At 47.6% G+C, this 19,305-nt stretch overlaps 1 protein-coding gene across 7 annotated transcripts in view; it reads left to right on the plus strand.

Moving 5' to 3' along the window:
• MTSS2 (MTSS I-BAR domain containing 2) overlaps positions 1 to 19,305 on the plus strand; it is a 135,390-nt gene that overhangs the window by 40,992 nt on the left and 75,093 nt on the right. Inside the window, exon 1 of one of the 7 annotated variants that reach the window (XM_073564368.1) lies at positions 420 to 1,797. The exons of 5 other annotated variants lie outside the window; for them this stretch is intronic. The gene's annotated coding sequence lies outside the window, so the exon portion shown is untranslated. Of the gene's footprint in view, positions 1 to 419; positions 1,798 to 2,988; positions 3,029 to 19,305 lie in introns of those variants that run through there. One more of the 7 variants, XM_073564367.1, reaches the window with a different exon arrangement.

Below are 19,305 nucleotides of genomic sequence, written 5' to 3' on the forward strand. Positions count from 1 at the left end.
AGGGAGCGAGAAGGAGGAGCGAGAGAGAGGGATTCCTGGGAAAGAGAGAAGGAGGGGAAGTCCTTGGAGAGAGAGATGGAGGGGGAGTCTGGGGAGAGAGAGAGAGAGAAGGAGGAGAGAGAGAAGGAGAGGAATTCCTTGGAAAGAGAGAAGGAGGGGAAGTCCTTGGAGAGAGAGAGAGATGGAGGGGGGAGTCTGAGGTGAGAGAAGGAGGAGAGAGAGAGAAGGAGAGAGAGAGAGAAGGAGGAGAGAGAGAGACAGAGAAGGAGGAGAGAGAGAAGGAGAGGGATTCCTGGGAAAGAGAGAAGTAGGGGAAGTCCTTGGAGAGAGAGATGGAGGGGGAGTCTGGGGAGAGAGAGAGAAGGAGTGGGAGTCCTGGAAAAGAGAGAAGGAGGGGGAGTCCTGGGAGAGAGAGAAGGAGGGGGAGTCCTGGGAGAGAGAGAAGGAGGGGGAGTCCTGGGAGAGTGTCAGGGATTTATTTGTCTATCCCACCGCTGACCCCAATATGTCAGGGATCTGGACGGGGGGTAGTTTTCCCCCCAGTGGTCAGGAATTTAAATATTGTATGATGGTCGGGTGATATATAAATCCCTACAACTTGTTTTACCACTTTCCAGTTCCGGTTGGGAACTTGCAGGCCTCTGGCACCCCCTTACCCTCAGGTCAGCCAGGGAACTGCACCTAGGATAAGTAGTTGCTGGAAAGGCTGCCTTGTCGTGTACTGGCTATCGGGCACCGGAGCATTGAGAGCAAGCTCAGACACTTCACCAAGTAAGAACCCCCAGGGGAGGCGCCACTCATCACCAGTAATGTCAATGAGCAAAGGCACAGGAGGAAAGAGAAGAAAGAAGAAAGGGCCATGGGGGGAGAGAAAAGAAGAAAAGAGGGGTCTTGGACAAAGAGAAGAAGGAGGAGTCCTGGGGACAGAGAGGTGGGAGGGTCCAGGTGAGAGAAGGAGGAGAAATCTTGAGAGAGAGAGAGAAGGAGGAGAGAGATAGAAGGAGGAGAGGGAGAGAGAAGGAGGAGAGGGAGATAGAAGGAGGAGTGGGATAGAGAAGGAGGAGAGGGAGAGAAAGAGGGAGAAGGAGGAGAGAGAGAAGGAACAGGGAGCGAGAAGGAGGAGAGAGAGAGAGGAGGAGAGAGAGAGGAGAAGAATTCCTGGGAATGAGAGAAGGAGGGGAAGTCCTTGGAGAGAGAGAGAAGGAGGCGAGAGAGGGAGAGGAATTCCTGGGAAAGAGAGAAGGAGGGGAAGTCCTTGGAGAGAGAGAGAGAGATGGAGGGGGGAGTCTGGGGAGAGAGAAGGAGGAGAGAGAGAGAAGGAGGAGAGAAAAGGAGAGGGATTCCTGGGAAAGAGAGAAGGAGGGGAAGTCATTGGAGAGAGAGTTGGAGGGGGAGTCTGGGGAGAGAGAGAGAGAAGGAGTGGGAGTCCTGGGAGAGAGAGAGAAGGAGGGGGAGTCCTGGAAAAGAGAAGGAGTGTGAGTCCTTGGAGAGTGTCAGGGATTTATTTGTCTATCCCACCGCTGGCCCCAATATGTCAGGGATCTGGACGGGGGGTAGTTTGCCCCCCAGTGGTCAGGAATTTAAATATTGTATGATGGTCGGTGATATATAAATCCCTACAACTTGTGTTACCACTTTCCAGTTCTGGCTGGGAACTTGCAGCCCTCTGGCACCCCCCTTACCCTCAGGTCAGCCAGGGAACTGCACCTAGGATAAGTAGTTGCTGGAAAGGCTGCCTTGTCGTGTACTGGCTATCGGGCACCGGAGCATTGAGAGCAAGCTCAGACACTTCACCAAGTAAGAACCCCCAGGGGAGGCGCCACTCTTCACCAGTACTGTCAATGAGCAAAGGCACAGGAGGAAAGAGGAGAAAGAAGAAAGGGCCATGGGGGGAGAGAAAAGAAGAAAAGAGGGGTCTTGGACAAAGAGAAGAAGGAGGAGTCCTGGGGACAGAGAGGTGGGAGGGTCCAGGTGAGAGAAGGAGGAGAAATCTTGAGAGAGAGAGAAGGAGGAGAGAGAAGGAGGAGAGGGAGAGAGAAGTAGGAGAGGAGAAGGAAGAGAAGGAGAAGGAAAAGAGAAGGAAGAGAGAGAAGAAGGAGGAGAGAGAGAAAGAGGGACGGAGAAGGAGGAGAGAGAGAGAGGAGGAGAGAGAGAAGGAGGAGAGGGAGAGAGAAGTAGGAGAGGAGAAGGAAGAGAAGGAGAAGGAAAAGAGAAGGAAGAGAGAGAAGAAGGAGGAGAGAGAGAAGAAGGAGGAGAGAGAGAAAGAGGGACGGAGAAGGAGGAGAGAGAGAAGGAAGAGGGAGCGAGAAGGAGGAGAGAGAGAGAAGGAGGAGAGAGAGAGAAGGAGAGGAATTCCTGGGAAAGAGAGAAGGAGGGGAAGTCCTTGGAGAGAGCGAGAGATGGAGGGGGGAGTCTGGGGAGAGAGAAGGAGGAGAGAGAGAGAGAGAGAGAAGGAGGAGAGAGAAGGAGGAGAGAGAGGAGGAGAGAGAAGGAGGAAAGAGAGAGAGAGAGACAGGAGGAGTGAGAAGGAGAGGGATTCCTGGGAAAGAGAGAAGGAGGGGAAGTCCTTGGAGAGAGAGAGATGGAGGGGGAGTCTGGGGAGAGAGAGAGAGAGAGAAGGAGTGGGAGTCCTGGGAGAGAGAGAAGGAGGGGGAGTCCTGGGAGAGAGAGAAGGAGGGGGAGTCCTGGGAGAGAGAGAAGGAGGGGGAGTCCTGGGAGAGTGTCAGGGATTTATTTGTCTATCCCACCGCTGACCCCAATATGTCAGGGATCTGGACGGGGGGGTAGTTTGCCCCCCAGTGGTCAGGAATTTAAATATTGTATGATGGTCGGGTGATATATAAATCCCTACAACTTGTGTTACCACTTTCCAGTTCCGGTTGGGAACTTGCAGCCCTCTGGCACCCCCCTTACCCTCAGGTCAGCCAGGGAACTGGACCTAGGATAAGTAGTTGCTGGAAAGGCTGCCTTGTCGTGTACTGGCTATCAGGCACCGGAGCATTGAGGGCAAGCTCAGACACTTCACCAAGTAAGAACCCCCAGGCGAGGCGCCACTCATCACCAGTAATGTCAATGAGCAAAGGCACAGGAGGAAAGAGGAGAAAGAAGAAAGGGCCATGGGGGGGAGAAAAGAAGAAAAGAGGGGTCTTGGACAAAGAGTAGAAGGATGAGTCCTGGGGACAGAGAGGTGGGAGGGTCCAGGTGAGAGAAGGAGGAGAAATCCTGAGAGAGAGAAGGAGGAGAGAGAGAAGGAGGAGAGGTAGAGAGAGAAGGAGGAGAGGGAGAGAGTGAGGGACAGAGAGGTGGGAGGGTCCAGGTGAGAGAAGGAGGAGAAATCCTGAGAGAGAAGGAGGAGAGAGAGAGGGAAGGAGGAGTGGGGGGGAGAGAAGGAGGAGAGGGAGAGAAGGAGGCGAGGGAGAGAAGGAGGAGAGAGAGAGAAGGAGGAGAGGGAGAGGAGGAGAGAGAGAGAAGGAAGAGAGAGAGAGAGAGAAGGAGGATAGGGAGAGAGTGAGAGAGAGAAGGAGGAGAGAGAGAGAAAGAGGGACGGAGAAGGAGGATAAGTAGGATGCTGGAAAGGCTGCCTTGTCGTGTACTGGCAGGAAACAAAATACAGTATATACAGACAGATATAAAATAAAAGGGATTAAAATATGAAACTTGCAACATCTCAATCACTGGTATGACATGTCGATGAGGGAGGAGAACCTTCCCAGGGAAAATGGTTCAGCAGCACAGCCTCTTGGCTGGTTCTCCTGGCATGTGACAACCCCCAAATGAGTTTTTGAACTTTATGTTTTTTTCTCTTGCTGACCTCACTGTGGGCTGAGTCAGAGAATGTATGCCCCTTTTTTGAATAGTTATTAAAAACCTTCTACTCGCCTTATCTCTGGCTGTGGGGCTCACAGAGTCATGCCATGGGTATCATATTTCTCTTACGAAATTATCTTTCTTTTGAGACCAAATATGATATGTCTGTGGGCTACGGCGTCGCAGAAACTGTTTTTCCGGTTTCTGATGACCCTAGAAGTTGCAAAATGTTGCGGTGTGTAGCCTAAATTCTACCGATTCTGAAAATATGTGATTGCTGTCTTTAGGATAAATGTGCGTTATACAATTTGAGTTTGAACAGACAAAGGACCATGTGACTGGAACAAAACCGCATTTGACTGGTCAGGAGCAATAAAAGGAGACCAACAGCTGAAAGGAAGGGGAGAGGGGGGGGAGGTAGATAGTATTTCACACAGGCGGGGGGGGCATTGTTTGTGAAGCTTGTCATTCACAAACCAAAGAACGGCAACAGACAGCCCTGGATGGGTACTTAGGTTATTTAGGAAATACTCATATTTTGCGGACACCTCCCCCTTTTGGACTGCGCTACGGAGGCAGGTCCCCTCGGTAATCCTCCATGCACACCTCTGCAGGCTTGCCCTACCGGGATAACCGGTGTGTATTGCCATGCGCGCTGCCCTTTTTGTGTTCGATGGTAAAGTCGTACTGCTGGAGGGCAAGTCTGTTATGAATGGGTCACCGAGGAGAAAAAGGCAAAACAAGCTAAGTCACAGAAAACCAGAGAGGTTGGTAACTATGCAGATTGCAGATCCCTGATCTTGCCACACAATTAGCAGTAGCCGTGGAGCATGCCTACGATGTTCCTAGACGCCTCGTCACGGCCGGAGGACTAAATAAGCCTAAAGCAAGAAAAGGGAAAACTAACTGCCCTAGAGCAGACCCCAAAGGAATAGATAGCCCCCACACATGTATTGACGGTGAAACAAGATGAAGGCACAAACACAGGCAGGAAAATAGGCTGAGCAAATGATGGGGCCTAGACAGGAAAGGAAAAGAGAGACACTGTCTGCAACCTGCAAAAAACCCTACAAAAATCATGTCCAACACTTCTGATAGCAAAATTAACCCTGAAGTCACTAGACTTCTCTGTTATGAATGAGTCACCGTAGGAGGCAAAAACAGAAATACTAGCTAAGTCCAGAAAACCAGAGAAGTTGGCAGCTATCGGATTGCAGACCCCTGAACCTAACAACAACAACTAGCAGTAGCCGTGGGGGGTTCCTACGGTGCCCTAGACCCCTCGATCACAGCCGGAGAACTACATAGCCTAAAGACAGAAAGGGAAATCTAAACTGCCCCAGAGCAGACTCCAAAGCAATAGGCAGCCCCCAACATATAATGACGATGAAGCAAGATGAAAAAACACTCACACAGATAGAAAGATAGGCTGAGCAAATGATGGGGCCCAAGCTAACTAAATAGGACAGAATAGAAAAGCTGCTGTCTGCAATCCGCCAAAACCCTCTCAAAAACAAGAGCCAACAGACTGATAGGGAAAAAAGCCCTGAAGACGCTAGGCTTCAAAAAGACTATATCAGTACTCAGGTATTATCTGAAGACAGAGCAAAAAGGAATTCAGTTCACCCAGCAGGGAAAGGCAGAAATCCAGAAAAACAAGGCAAAACAAAAACAAAACCAAAACACAAATGCAAAAAGTAGAGCAGAAAACTTTTCTTTTGAGGAGCAGGAATCAGACTGGTCTCCAAGAATCCCTCAGAGTAATCACCCGCAAGGCAGAAGGGCGTCGGCTGCCTTATATCCAGTCAGCAATCCGAGTCACCCAGTCATCATCATTCTGCTCAGGTGCTTTGTAATCAGCCTCTCTACCTTCCTTCACCAGAAGAGGGAGTTCATCAGACCTCAATGGTGAAGGGGAAAATGAACTCACAACAGTACCTCCCCCTTGATGAGGGGTCACTGAACCCTCATCCACGCCACCAGGGCGATCAGGGTGAGCCCGATGAAAGGCACGCACCAATCTTTTGGCATGAATATCAGAGGCAGAGACCCAGGAATTATCCTCCTGACCAGAACCCTTCCACTCAACCAAATACTGGAGTCTCCGTCTAGCCAGACGGGAATCCAGTATCTTCTCTATCTCATATTCCATGTTACCTTCAACTAATACAGGGTCCGGAGGTGCCACCCCAGGAACAACTGGTTCAACAAACCTCTTCAACAAGGACTTATGAAACACATTATGAATTTTAAATGTGACAGGAAGAGCCAAACGAAAAGAGACCGGATTAATAATCTCCAAAATCTTGTAAGGTCCAATAAATCTAGGCTTAAACTTAGGAGAAGCCACCTTCATAGCGATATTTTTTGATGATAACCAAACCATATCACCAACCTTAAACTGGGGACCAATGGTCCTATGTCGGTTGGAAAACCGCTGGGCCTTTTCCTGGGAGAGAGATAACTTATCCACCACTTGGTCCCAGATCTGGTGCATTCTCTCCACCACAGTGTCAACACCTGGGCAGGCAGAAGGCTCCACCTGCCCTGAAGAAAATCGAGGATGAAACCCAAAGTTACAAAAAAAGGTGACATCAAAGTGGCAGGACTAGCTCTATTATTTAAAGCATTTTCGGCCAAGGGCAAAAATGAAACCCAATCATCCTGATCGGCGGAAATAAAACATCTCAAATACGACTCCAAGGTCTGGTTTGTTCTCTCCGTCTGCCCATTGGTCTGAGGGGGAAAAGCAGAGGAGAAGGACAACTGAATTCCCAGCTTGGAACAGAAAGTCCTCCAAAATCTGGACACAAATTGAACTCCTCTGTCAGATACAATGTTCTCAGGAATCTCGTGCAAGCGAACCACCTGTTGCAAAAACAGGGGCACCAACTCAGAGGAAGATGGCAACTTAGGGAGTGGTACAAGATGAACCATCTTAGCGAACCTATCACAAATCACCCAAATAACAGTCATTCTCTGAGAGACAGGCATATCAGAGATGAAATCCATTGAAATATGGGTCCATGGCCTCCTGGGGACCGGCAAAGGCATCAACAACCCACTAGAGCGAGAACAAGGTTTAGACCGGGAGCAAGTCCCACAGGACTGCACAAAATTCCTGACATCATGAGACAAGGCGGGCCATCAAAAAGACCGACTCACCAGATCTCTAGTACCAAAAATACCTGGATGACCAGCTAATGCAGAGCAACGAACTTCAGACATCACTCTCTTCTTCCACTGGTCAGGAACATACAACTTTCCACTGGGACAACGCTCAGGTTTGTCCTCCTGGAACTCTTCCAGAGCACGTCTCAAATCGGGCGAGATGGCAGAAAGAACTACCCCTTCGCCTAAGATGGTAGCAGTCTTGGTCACCACAGGAGAATCAGCAAAGAAGCTCCTAGAGAGGGCGTCTGCCTTGACATTCCTAGTGCCAGGAAGAAAAGAGACCACAAAATCAAAACGTGTAAAAAACAAGGCCCACCTAGCCTGTCTAGGGTTCAAGCATTTGGCCGACTCCAGGTAAATCAAATTCTTGTGGTCAGTGAGGACCACGACTTGGTGTTTAGCTCCCTCCAACCAATGTCTCCACTCCTCAAATGCCCATTTCATGGCTAACAGTTCCCGATTCCCCACATCATAGTTATGTTCAGATGAAGAGAACTTTCGGGAAAAGAAAGCACAGGGATTCATTTTAGATGTTACAGGATCCTTTTGGGACAAAACAGCTTCTGCACCAATCTCAGAAGCGTCCACCTCTACCTGGAACGGGAGTGAAACATCAGGTTGCCGCAAAACCGGGGCAGAAGTGAATCTTCGCTTCAGCTGCTGATAGGAAGAAACAGCCTCCGGAGACCAATTCAACACATCAGCACCCTTTTTAGTCAGATCAGTCAATGGCTTGGCAATACTAGAAAATTTTGCTATAAATTTCCGATAAAAATTAGCAAAACCCAAAAACTTCTGGAGGGCATTCAAAGAAGTGGGCTGAACCCAATCATAAATGGCCTGTACCTTGGCCGGGTCCATTTCAATAGTTGACGGAGACAAAATAAATCCCAAAAATGAAATCCTCTGTACCCCAAAAAGGCATTTCGATCCTTTGACATACAGGGAATTCTCCCTCAAGATCCGGAACACAGTCCGAACATGTTCCACATGAGAATCCCAATCCTTGGAGAAGATCAAAATATCATCCAGATAGATAATCAAAAATGTATCCACAAAGTCTCGGAAAATGTCGTTCATGAAGCACTGGAAGACAGAAGGGGCATTAGTGAGCCCAAAAGGCATCACCAGGTACTCAAAATGTCCCTCCGGAGTATTAAATGCCGTCTTCCATTCATCCCCATGCTTAATGCGGATAAGATTATACGCCCCCCTGAGGTCAAGCTTGGTAAACCAGCAAGCACCTTTAACTCTGGAGAATAGATCCGAAATCAGCGGTAACGGATACTGATATTTAATAGTAATTTTGTTGAGGGCACGATAATCAATACAAGGCCTTAATGAACCATCCTTTTTGGCCACAAAAAAAACCCACGGCACCTAAGGGTGAAGAGGATGGTCTAATATGACCCTTCTCCAACACCTCCTTAATATAGGATTGCATAGCCTCGTGCTCGGGTACAGATAAATTGAAGAGCCGACCCTTAGGAAATTTACACCCCGGGCTCAGTTCAATTGCACAGTCATAACTCCTATGAGGAGGCAAAGACGCAGACTCATTCTCACTAAATACATCATAAAAGTCCGCCAAATAGTCAGGAACATCATGCGACTGAGGAGAGGTGGAAAAAAAACGGAACCTCACTAAGGGCACACCGACAACCCCAACTCACCACAGACACAGATTTCCAATCCAAAACTGGATTATGAATTTGCAACCAGGGAAACCCCAGAACAATGGTATCATGCAAATTATGCAACACCAAAAATCTGCAATTTTCTTGATGGTCTGGGGCGACCCGCATTACCACCTGGGTCCAAAACTGAGGTTTATTTTTCGCCAAAGGAGTAGCATCAATCCCCCTCATAGGGATAGGCGTCCGCAGGTGTCATCGGAAATCCACAACTTTTAGCAAAATCCAGGTCCATTAGATTCAGGTCTGCTCCCGAATCCACAAAAGCCTTGGCGGAAAATGTGGACAGGGAGCAGATCAGAGTAATTGCCAGAAGAAACTTAGGTTGAACACCACCCACAGAAAACGTGTGTGCAAAACGTTTCTCTCGTTTAGGACAGACAGAAATAATATGCGAGGCATCTGCACAAAAAAAACACAGCTTATTACGCCTTCTGAACTCCTGACGTTGCTCCCTGGCCAAAACTATCACATTGCATAGGTTCAGACACTTGTTCAACAGGTGGCAACACCTCTCGTGCAGTCCTGCGTTCACATAAACGCCGATTAACCTGAATGGCTAATGACATAGAATCGTCAAGACCAGAGGGAACAGGAAATCCCACCATAGTATCTTTTACAGCTTCTGACAAACCCTTCCTAAAGAGAGCTGCCAAGGCATTATCATTCCAGGTAGTAAGGACCGCCCACTTTCTGAATTTTTGACAGTACAATTCTGTAGAATCTCGACCCTGGCTCAATGCCAACAGGGTCTTTTCAGCCTGATCAATAGCATTAGGTTCGTCATACAACAACCCCAAGGCTTGAAAAAATGCGTTCACATTAGTCAGAATAGGATCATCTGGTTTCAAAGAAAACGCCCAATCCTGGGGATCGCCATGCAGCAAGGAGATGACAATTTTAACCTGCTGCGCGGAGCTCCATGACGAGTTAGGCTTCAAGGCAAAAAATAATTTACAATTATTTTTGAAATTCAAAAATTTAGACCGATCCCCAAAAAACACATCAGGAGTAGGGATCTTTGGTTCAGCAGCATGTGAATGAGCAAGGTAAGCGGAAATTCCCCGCACTTCCGCAGCGAGCTGCTCCACACGATCAGACAATTGCTTTATCTCCATTGAGAGAAAAAAAAATTCCCCCTACGGCCTCAGAGATATAGAGGAAAAAATATGCACACTTTTTTTTTTTTTAACAATTCTTTCCTGCCATTGAGTACCCTAGGATCTGCGGTAGGGCGGGTGATTCTGTTATGAATGAGTCACCGTAGGAGGCAAAAACAGAAATACCAGCTAAGTCCAGAAAACCAGAGAAGTTGGCAACTATCAGATTGCAGACCCCTGAACCTATCAACACAACTAGCAGTAGCCGTGGGGGGGTTCCTACGATGCCCTAGACCCCTCGATCACAGCCGGAGAACTACATAGCCTAAAGACAGAAAGGGAAATCTAAACTGCCCCAGAGCAGACCCCAAAGCAATAGGCAGCCCCCAACATATAATGACGGTGAAGCAAGATGAAAAAACACACACAGATAGAAAGATAGGCTGAGCAAATGATGGGGCCCAAGCTAACTAAATAGGACAGAATAGAAAAGCTGCTGTCTGCAATCCGCCAAAACCCTCTCAAAAACAAGAGCCAACAGACTGATAGGGAAAAAAGCCCTGAAGACGCTAGGCTTCAAAAAGACTATATCAGTACTCAGGTATTATCTGAAGACAGAGCAAAAAGGAATTCAGCTCACCCAGCAGGGAAAGGCAGAAATCCAGAAAAACAAGGCAAAAACAAAACCAAAACACAAATGCAAAAAGTAGAGCAGAAAACAGCTTTTGAGGAGCAGGAATCAGACTGGTCTCCAATAATCCCTCAGAGCAATCACCCGCAAGGCAGAAGGGCGTCGGCTGCCTTATATCCAGTCAGCAATCCCAGTCACCCAGTCATCATCATTCTGCTCAGGTGCTTTGTAATCAGCCTCACTACCTTCCTTCACCAGAAGAGGGAGTTCATCAGACCTCAATGGTGAAGGGGAAAATGAACTCACAACACTTCTCCCACTATATCAGTACTCTGAAATATTCTGAGACAGAGCAAAAAGAGACCGAACTAGTAAGGGACAAAAAGCCAATTGGCAAAATACTGATAAATAAGAGTGGAAATTCAGCACAGCCCCCTGCAGGGGCTGGCTGACCACACCAAAGAACTGAATAGACCAACAAAATCAAGTGTGAACATTAGCAGAAAAACTTAGCTTTAGATGACTAGAACAGAGGTGAAAACCAAGAGCTGACAAGCCAGAAGGCATCACCAGCAACTGAATAGGGCGTCGGCTGTCTTAAATCCAATCTGAGACTCCTGAGATCCAGTCGTCGTCCTCATTCTCAGGTGGCAGATCTCCACCGATCAAATCAGCCTCTCTACCTCCTGTTACCACCAGAGGGAGTCTGGAAGGAGAACTCAGAACTGGTGAACCAGAGAATGAACTCACAACAGTACCCCCCCCCTTGAGGAGGGGTCACCGAACCCTCATCCACGCCACCAGGCCGATCAGGATGGGCCCGGTGAAAAGCACAAACCAATCTATTGGCATGAATATCGGAGGCAGAGACCCAAGAATTATCCTCCTGACCATAACCCTTCCATTTGACCAAATACTGGAGTCTCCGTCTAACCAAACGAGAATCCAATATTTTCTCTACCTCATATTCCACATTGCCTTCAACCAACACAGGGTCAGGAGGTGCTGCCATGGGAACCACTGGCTCAACAAACCTCTTCAACAGGGATTTGTGAAATACGTTATGGATCTTGAACGTAACTGGAAGAGCCAATCGAAACGAAACAGGATTAAGAACTACCAAAATCTTATAAGGACCAATAAATCTTGGCTTAAATTTAGGAGATGCAACCTTCATAGGAATATTCTAGACAACAACCAAACCATATCACCCACTTTAAACCGGGGATCAATGGTCCTATGCCGGTTGGAAAATCGCTGGGCCTTTTCCTGAGAGAGTGACAACTTATCCACCACTTGGTCCCATATCTTCTGCATTCTCTTAACCACAGTGTCCACACCTGGGCAGGACGAAGATTCCACTTGCCCTGAAGAGAATCGAGGATGAAACCCAAAATTACAGAAAAAGGGTGACCTCAAAGTGGCAGAACTAGCTCTATTGTTCAGCGTGAATTAGGCCAAGGGCAAAAATGAGACCCAATCTTCCTGATCAGCAGATATAAAACATCTCAAATAAGACTCCAAGGTCTGGTTTGTTCTCTCAGTCTGTCCATTGGTCTGGGGATGAAACGCGGAGGAGAAGGATAACTGAATTCCCAGATTGGAACAAAAGGCTTTCCAGAATCTGGAAACAAACTGGACTTCTCTGTCGGACACAATATTCTCAGGAATCCCATGTAACCGAACCACCTGTTGTAAAAACAAGGGCACCAACTCAGCGGAAGATGGCAACTTTGGGAGTGGTACAAGATGGACCATCTTCAAAAATCTATCACAAATCACCCAGATAACAGTCATTCTCTGAGAGACAGGAAGATCAGAAATAAAATCCATTGAGATATGGGTCCATGGCCTCTTGGGCACCAGCAAGGGCATCAGCAACCCACTAGAACGAGAACAGGGTTTAGACCGAGAACAAGTCCCATAGGACTGTACAAAATTCCTGACGTCACGAGATAAGGCAGGCCACCAGAAGGACCGACTCACCAAATCTCTGGTACCAAAAATACCTGGATGACCAGCCAATGCGGAGCAATGAATTTCAGACATCACTCTCTTTCTCCACTGGTCAGGAACATACAATTTTCCCATAGGGCAACGTTCAGGTTTATCCTCCTGAAATTTCTCCAGGGCGCGTCTCAAATCGGGTGAAATGGCAGAAAGAACTACCCCCTCACCTAGGATGGTAGTAGGCTCGGTCACACTAAGAGAATCGGCAAAGAAACTCCTAGAAAGGGCGTCTGCCTTAACATTCTTAGTGCCCGGAAGAAAAGAGACCACAAAATTAAAACGTGTGAAAAACAAGGCCCATCTAGCCTGTCTAGGATTCAAGCTTTTGGCCGACTCCAGATAAATCAAATTCTTGTGATCGGTGAGGACCACAACTTGATGTCTAGCTCCCTCCAACCAATGTCTCCACTCATCAAATTCCCACTTCATGGCCAACAATTCCCGATTCCCCACGTCATAGTTGCGTTCAGATGGGGAGAACTTTTGATAAAAAAGGCACAGGGATTCATCTTAGAAGTCACAGGGTCTTTTTGGGACAAAACAGCTCCTGCACCAATCTCAGAAGCATCTACCTCCACCTGAAATGGAAGTGAGACATCAGGTTGCCGTAAAACTGGTGCTGAAATAAATCTCTGCTTAAGCTCCTGAAATGCTGAGATAGACTCAGGAGACCAATTCAGCACATCAGCGCCCTTCTTGGTCAGATCAGTCAGTGGTTTGACAATACCAGAAAAATTACCTATAAATTTACAATAGAAATTAGCAAAACCCAAAAACTTCTGGAGATCCTTCAAAGAAGTAGGCTGAACCCAATCATAAATGGCCTGTACCTTGGCCGGGTCCATTTCAATAGTCGATGGAGATAAGATAAATCCCAAAAATGAAATCCTCTGTACACCAAAGAGGCATTTTGATCCCTTAACAAACAGGGAATTCTCCCTCAAAATCCGGAACACAGTCCGGACGTGTTCCACATGAGAATCCCAATCACTAGAAAAGATCAAAATATCATCCAGATAAATGATCAAAAACTTATCCACAAAGTCACGGAAAATATCATTCATAAAGGACTGGAAGACAAGGGGCATTAGTGAGCCCAAAAGGCATCACCAGGTACTCAAAATGTCCCTCCGGAGTATTAAACGCCGTCTTCCATTCATCCCCGTGCTTGATGCGAATAAGATTATACGCCCCCTGAGGTCAAGCTTTGTAAACCAGCAGGCACCTCTAACGCTGGAGAATAAATCAGACATCAGAGGTAACGGGTACTGATATTTAACAGCCATCTTGTTAAGGGAACGATTATCAATACACGGTCTTAATGAACCATCTTTCTTGGCCACAAAAATAAAACCAGCACCTAAAGGGGACGAGGATGGTCTAATATGACCCTTCTCCAACGACTCCAAAATATAGGATCGCATAGCATCATGTTCAGGTACAGATAAGTTGAAAAGCCGACTCTTGGGAAATTTACACCCAGGCATCAACTCAATTGCACAGTCATAACTCCTATGAGGAGGCAAAGACGCAGACTTACTCTCACTAAATACATCAGAGAAATCAGCCAGATAATCAGGAATATCATAAGACTGAGGAGAGGTGGAGAAAACAGGAGCGTCACCAAGAGCACACCGACAACCCCAACTCACCACAGACACAGATTTCCAATCCAAAACTGGATTATGAGTTTGCAACCAGGGAAAACCCAGAACAATAGTATCATGCAGATTATGCAGCACCAAAAAGTTACAATTTTCTTGGTGGTCAGGGGCAACTCGCATTGTCACCTGGGTCCAAAACTGAGGTTTATTCTCCGCCAAAGGAGTGTCATCAATACCTCTCAAATGAATAGGCGTCCGCAGCGGCGTCATGGAAAAACCACAACGTTTAGCAAAGTCCAAATCCATCAGATTCAACGCTGCTCCTGAATCCACAAAAGTCTTCGTGGAAAACGTTGATAAGGAGCAGATCAGAGTAATTGCCAAAAGGAACTTTGGTTGTATACTGCCCACAACAAATGTGTGTGCAAAACGTTTCTCTCATTTAGGGCAGACAGAAATAGTATGAGAGGCGTCTCCACAGAAAAAACACAGCTTATTACGCCTTCCAAACTCCTGATGTTGCGCCCTAGACAACACCCCATCACATTGCATAGGTTCAGACATTTGTTCAAAAGGTGGCAGCGCCTCCCGTGTAGTTTTACGTTCACGTAAACGCCGATCAACTTGAATGGCTAATGACATAGAATCATCCAGAACAGAGGGAACAGGAAATCCCACCATAACATCTTTTACGGTCTCTGATAAACCCTTCCGAAAGAGAGCTGCCAATGCACTATCATTCCATGTAGTAAGGACCGCCCACTTTCGGAATTTTTGACAGTATAACTCTGCAGAATCCTGACCCTGGCTTATTGCCAAGAGGGTTCTCTCAGCTTGATCAACAGCATTAGGTTCATCATACAACAACCCCAAGGCTTGAAAAAATGCATCCACATTAGTCAGAATAGGATTTTCAGGTGTCAGAGAAAAAGCCCAATCCTGGGGATCGCCGCGCAGCAAGGGGATGACAATTTTACCCTGCTGCACAAAGCTCCCCAATGAGTTAGGCTTCAAAGCCAGAAATAATTTACAATTCTAAAAATTCAGAAATTTAGACCGATCCCCAGAAAACACATCAGGAGTAGGGATCTTAGGTTCAGCAGCATGTGACTGAATGAGGTAGGTGGAAATTCCCCACACTTCAGCAGCCAGCTGCTCCACACGATCAGACAATTTCTTAATCTCCATTAGGAAAAAGAAAAAAAAATCCTCCTACGGCCCCAAAGAAAAAAAGAGGAAAAAATATATAAAAAAAAAAAAAAAAATTCTGACACTTTTTTTTTTTTAAACAACTTTTTCCTGCTTTTGAGTACCCTAGAATCTGCGGTATGGCTGGTGATTCTGTTATGAATGGGTCACCGAGGAGAAAAAGGCAAAACAAGCTAAGTCACAGAAAACCAGAGAGGTTGGTAACTATGCAGATTGCAGATCCCTGATCTTACCACACAACTAGCAGTAGCCGTGGAGCGTGCCTACGATGTCCCTAGACGCCTCGTCACGGCCGGAGGACTAAATAAGCTTAAAGCAAGAAAAGGGAAAACTAACTGCCCCAGAGCAGACCCCAAATGAATAGATAGCCCCCACACATGTATTGATGGTGAAACAAGATGAAGGCACAAACACAGGCAGGAAAATAGGCTGAGCAAATGATGGGGCCCAAACTAACTAGACAGGAAAGGAAAGGAGAGACACTGTCTCTAGACTTCTCCCACTATATCAGCACTCTGAAATATTCTGAGACAGAGCAAAAAGAGACCAAACTGGTAAGGGACAAAAAGCCAATTGACAAAATACTGATAAATAAGAGTGGAAATTCAGCACAGCCCCCAGCAGGGGGTGGCTGACCACACCAAATAACTGAATAGACCAACAAAATCAAGTGTGAACATTAGCAGAAAAACTTAGCTTTAGATGACTGGAACAGAGCTGAAAGCCAAGAGCTGACAAGCCAGAAGGAATCACCAGCAAATGAATAGGGCGTCGGCTGTCTTAAATCCAATCTGAGACTCCTGAGATCCAATCGTCATCCTCATTCTCAGGTGGCAGATCTCCACCGATCAAATCAGCCTCTCTACCTCCTGTTACCACCAGAGGGAGTCTGGAAGGAGAACTCACAACTGGTGAACCAGAGAATGAACTCACAACACAAGTCCAAGAGGAGGCCAGCATGTCCAAGAGGAGGTCTTCCTCCCCATCCTTGGGCCGGTTGCAGACCGGTAGGACACAGACTCCACTTTCTTGATGAGCCTTCATCATATTAACGTGGAAGGCCTTGCGCCTACCCCGAGCGTGGTCAAGAGTGACCATGTAGGTGACTGGTTTGAGCTGTTGGTGTATGACGTACGGGCCTTCCCAGGCCGCCTGAAGCTTATCTTTTGGTACGGGGACCAGCACCCCCACACCTTCTGACCCACCTGATAGGTCCGTTCCCCGGGCGTTCTGGTCGTACCACTGCTTTTGGTCAGCCTGGGCCTGCTCCATGCTGTCTTGCACCAGATGCGTCAAAGTCTACATCTTGTCACAGAAGCGCATGACATACTCCACTAGGGACACTTCTGGAGGGTTCGGCTCTTCTTCCCAGGATTCCCTTACCAACCCAAGGGGTCCCTGGACTTGCCTGCCATACAGGAGCTCGAAGGGGGAAAACTTTGTTGAGGCCTGCGGAACCTCACGGTAAGCAAAAAGCAGGTGTGGGAGATACCACTTCCAGTCGTATCCCTGGGTCTCAATGAGCATTTGTAGGATCTGTTTGAAGGTACCATTGAAGCACTCACACAAACCATTGGTTTGGGGGTGATACGCACTCGATACCAGACGCTTCACCTGTGTTTTCTTACAGAGAGCCTCCATTAGGCGAGACATGAATTGAGTCCCCTGGTCGGTAAGCATCTCCCTGGGAAATCCTGCTCTTGAAAAGCTGTCCAACAGGGCATCCGCCACCTTATCCGCCCTAGTTGAGGACAGAGCCACTGCCTCCGGGTACCATAGTCTACCACAGTAATGATGTATCACTTTCTAGAGCTGCTAGGTATGGCCAGTGGTCCCACATTGTCCACAGCAATCCTCTGGAAAGGCTCCTCTATCACTGGCAAAGAGATCAGGGGAGCCTTGGGAGCAGGCCCTAACTTCCCCACTCTTTGACACGTGATGCAGGAGCGGCAGTAGTTGGTTACATCTGTCCCCAATTTGGGCCAATAGAAGTGTTGAGACAGCCGGACCTTATTTTTGCTGATCCCCAAGTGTCCAGCGAGAGGAATCTCATGGCCAGTCTGTAACAACTCACCCCTAAATTGGTAGGGTACAACCAGCTGTCTTTCCCTCAACCACTCCTTTTGGAATTTACCGGGAACCATCTCCTGGTACAACCTCCCTTGTTCCCAGAAAACCCTCTCATCAGTCTCGGAGGTGGGCTTCTCAGCGAGGTTTCTCAAGGTCTCCAGGCGAGCATCTGAGTGCAGAGCAGCCTGGAACTCCTGTCTGGAGGCAGCCAGAATTGACGTCAAGGTCCCCTCCTCACGGGGACCCTCTGGGACCTGCTCTGGGTCCACTTCTGGTTCAGTCACTCCTGTGGAGGAGGTTAATGTCCCTCCCTTGTGGGGACCCTCTGTTACCTGCTCTGGGTCTGTCTCTGATTCAGTCATCCCTCTGACTGAGGAGGGTCTAGAAGGCAGGGCGTTACCTGCAATCTGGGCACTCTGACTGCGGGTGACCGGGGTTACCACAGTCCCATCAGCCTGCTCGGCTATGGGCACTACTCCCCCATCCTCCCTATTACCTCAGGAGCAATTCTATATATAGAGCAGTTACCTTCGGTCAGGACACCTTCCTGTGTGGCACTTGTCAGTTTGCCGGCATCACTTTCTTCATGGTTCCCGTGCCTCTCCCCATTTCCCTTAGCACTGTTGTTTGCTCCTGTTAGGGGTTCCTCAGCTAGATCACGCCTCAGTGTGAGGTGGCCGAGTACTCCTGTACTTTTAGATACATCATCATTATCAGGTAACACATGCATATTCACATCATTAGAATTAGCATTACCCTCAGTATGAAATCGGGGAGTGGTGTCAGGGACATAATATGCAAACATCCTCCCCAAATAAGTTCCCAACAAAACCTGTGTGGGCAAGTTTTCGGACACCCCCACTTCCTTCACCCCGCTCTCGGCACCCCAATTTATAAAAACCCGGGCCATCGGCAAGGGACAGCGGACGCCCCCAATCCCTGTGATAGTCGGGGTTTTCCCTGGAATAATCTTTTCAGGGTCCATCAGTTTGGGTCGGATGAGGGTTCAATCGGCCCCAGTGTCCTTGAGGCCTATAACGACTTTGTTCCCCACGGTGACGTGCTGCTAGTTTTCACAGGCCCTCCCAACCGCCCAGGGCTGCCACTAGGAATTTTGGGGCCCCATACTGGTAAAATTTTTGGGGCCCCCTTGAGACTCCGTCCAGGCTCCACCCCAGCCCCGCCTCCACCCCTCGAACTGTCCACAGCCCCACCGCTCTCTCTTGGAGAAACTCCACTTCTCACCAACCACACATTAACAGTTCCCATCACCAGATTACACATATAGCCAGCAGCTTTTGTTTTGGCCAAAAGATTTTTGAAGCCGCCACCATAACACGGTAGATTCTTTTGGCCGTGCCCTAATCTACTGTAACCTATTAAATATTTGTTAAAATATGTGATACAATTTAAATATATTATTATTTTTCAATTTTTAAAATGACCAATATCATCACATACAACGGAAAAATACCACTGCACCATGTCCAGACCACATAGTGACCTATAATACCACACAGAAGGACCAAATACCGCCAGACCATGACCAGACCACATATTACCACCACAGTGACCGAATATCACCACATACAAGGAACAAATACCACCGCACCATGACCAGACCACATATTACCACCACAGTGACTGAATACTACAATACTGATCAGTAATAAAAAAAAGCACGATACTTTCACCATAAGTGCCATCATACATAGGAGATCTGTACTTGGTATGCAGTGTCTGTGTTTATTTAATACAGTGATCAATGACATTATACACAGGGCCTCTATACAGTGTATAGTGTCAGTGTATAGGTAACACACTAACTCACCAGTGACGTCTCTAGGTGAAGTCCTTCATCTTTGCTTTTCATCCAGCACAGATCGCCATCACGTCTTCCAACCAGGGCTCGTCTCTGCAGGAAATAACACAGTTACCTAGAGCTCCGCTTGCAGAACACAATACTTATTTTTCCCAACTTCTACATTACATCACATGAAAAAAAA

The sequence above is a fragment of the Dendrobates tinctorius genome, unplaced genomic scaffold (assembly GCF_039654945.1).
Source record: "Dendrobates tinctorius isolate UK_male_01 unplaced genomic scaffold, ASM3965494v1 ptg000450l, whole genome shotgun sequence".
NCBI classification, from domain to species: domain Eukaryota; kingdom Metazoa; phylum Chordata; class Amphibia; order Anura; family Dendrobatidae; genus Dendrobates; species Dendrobates tinctorius.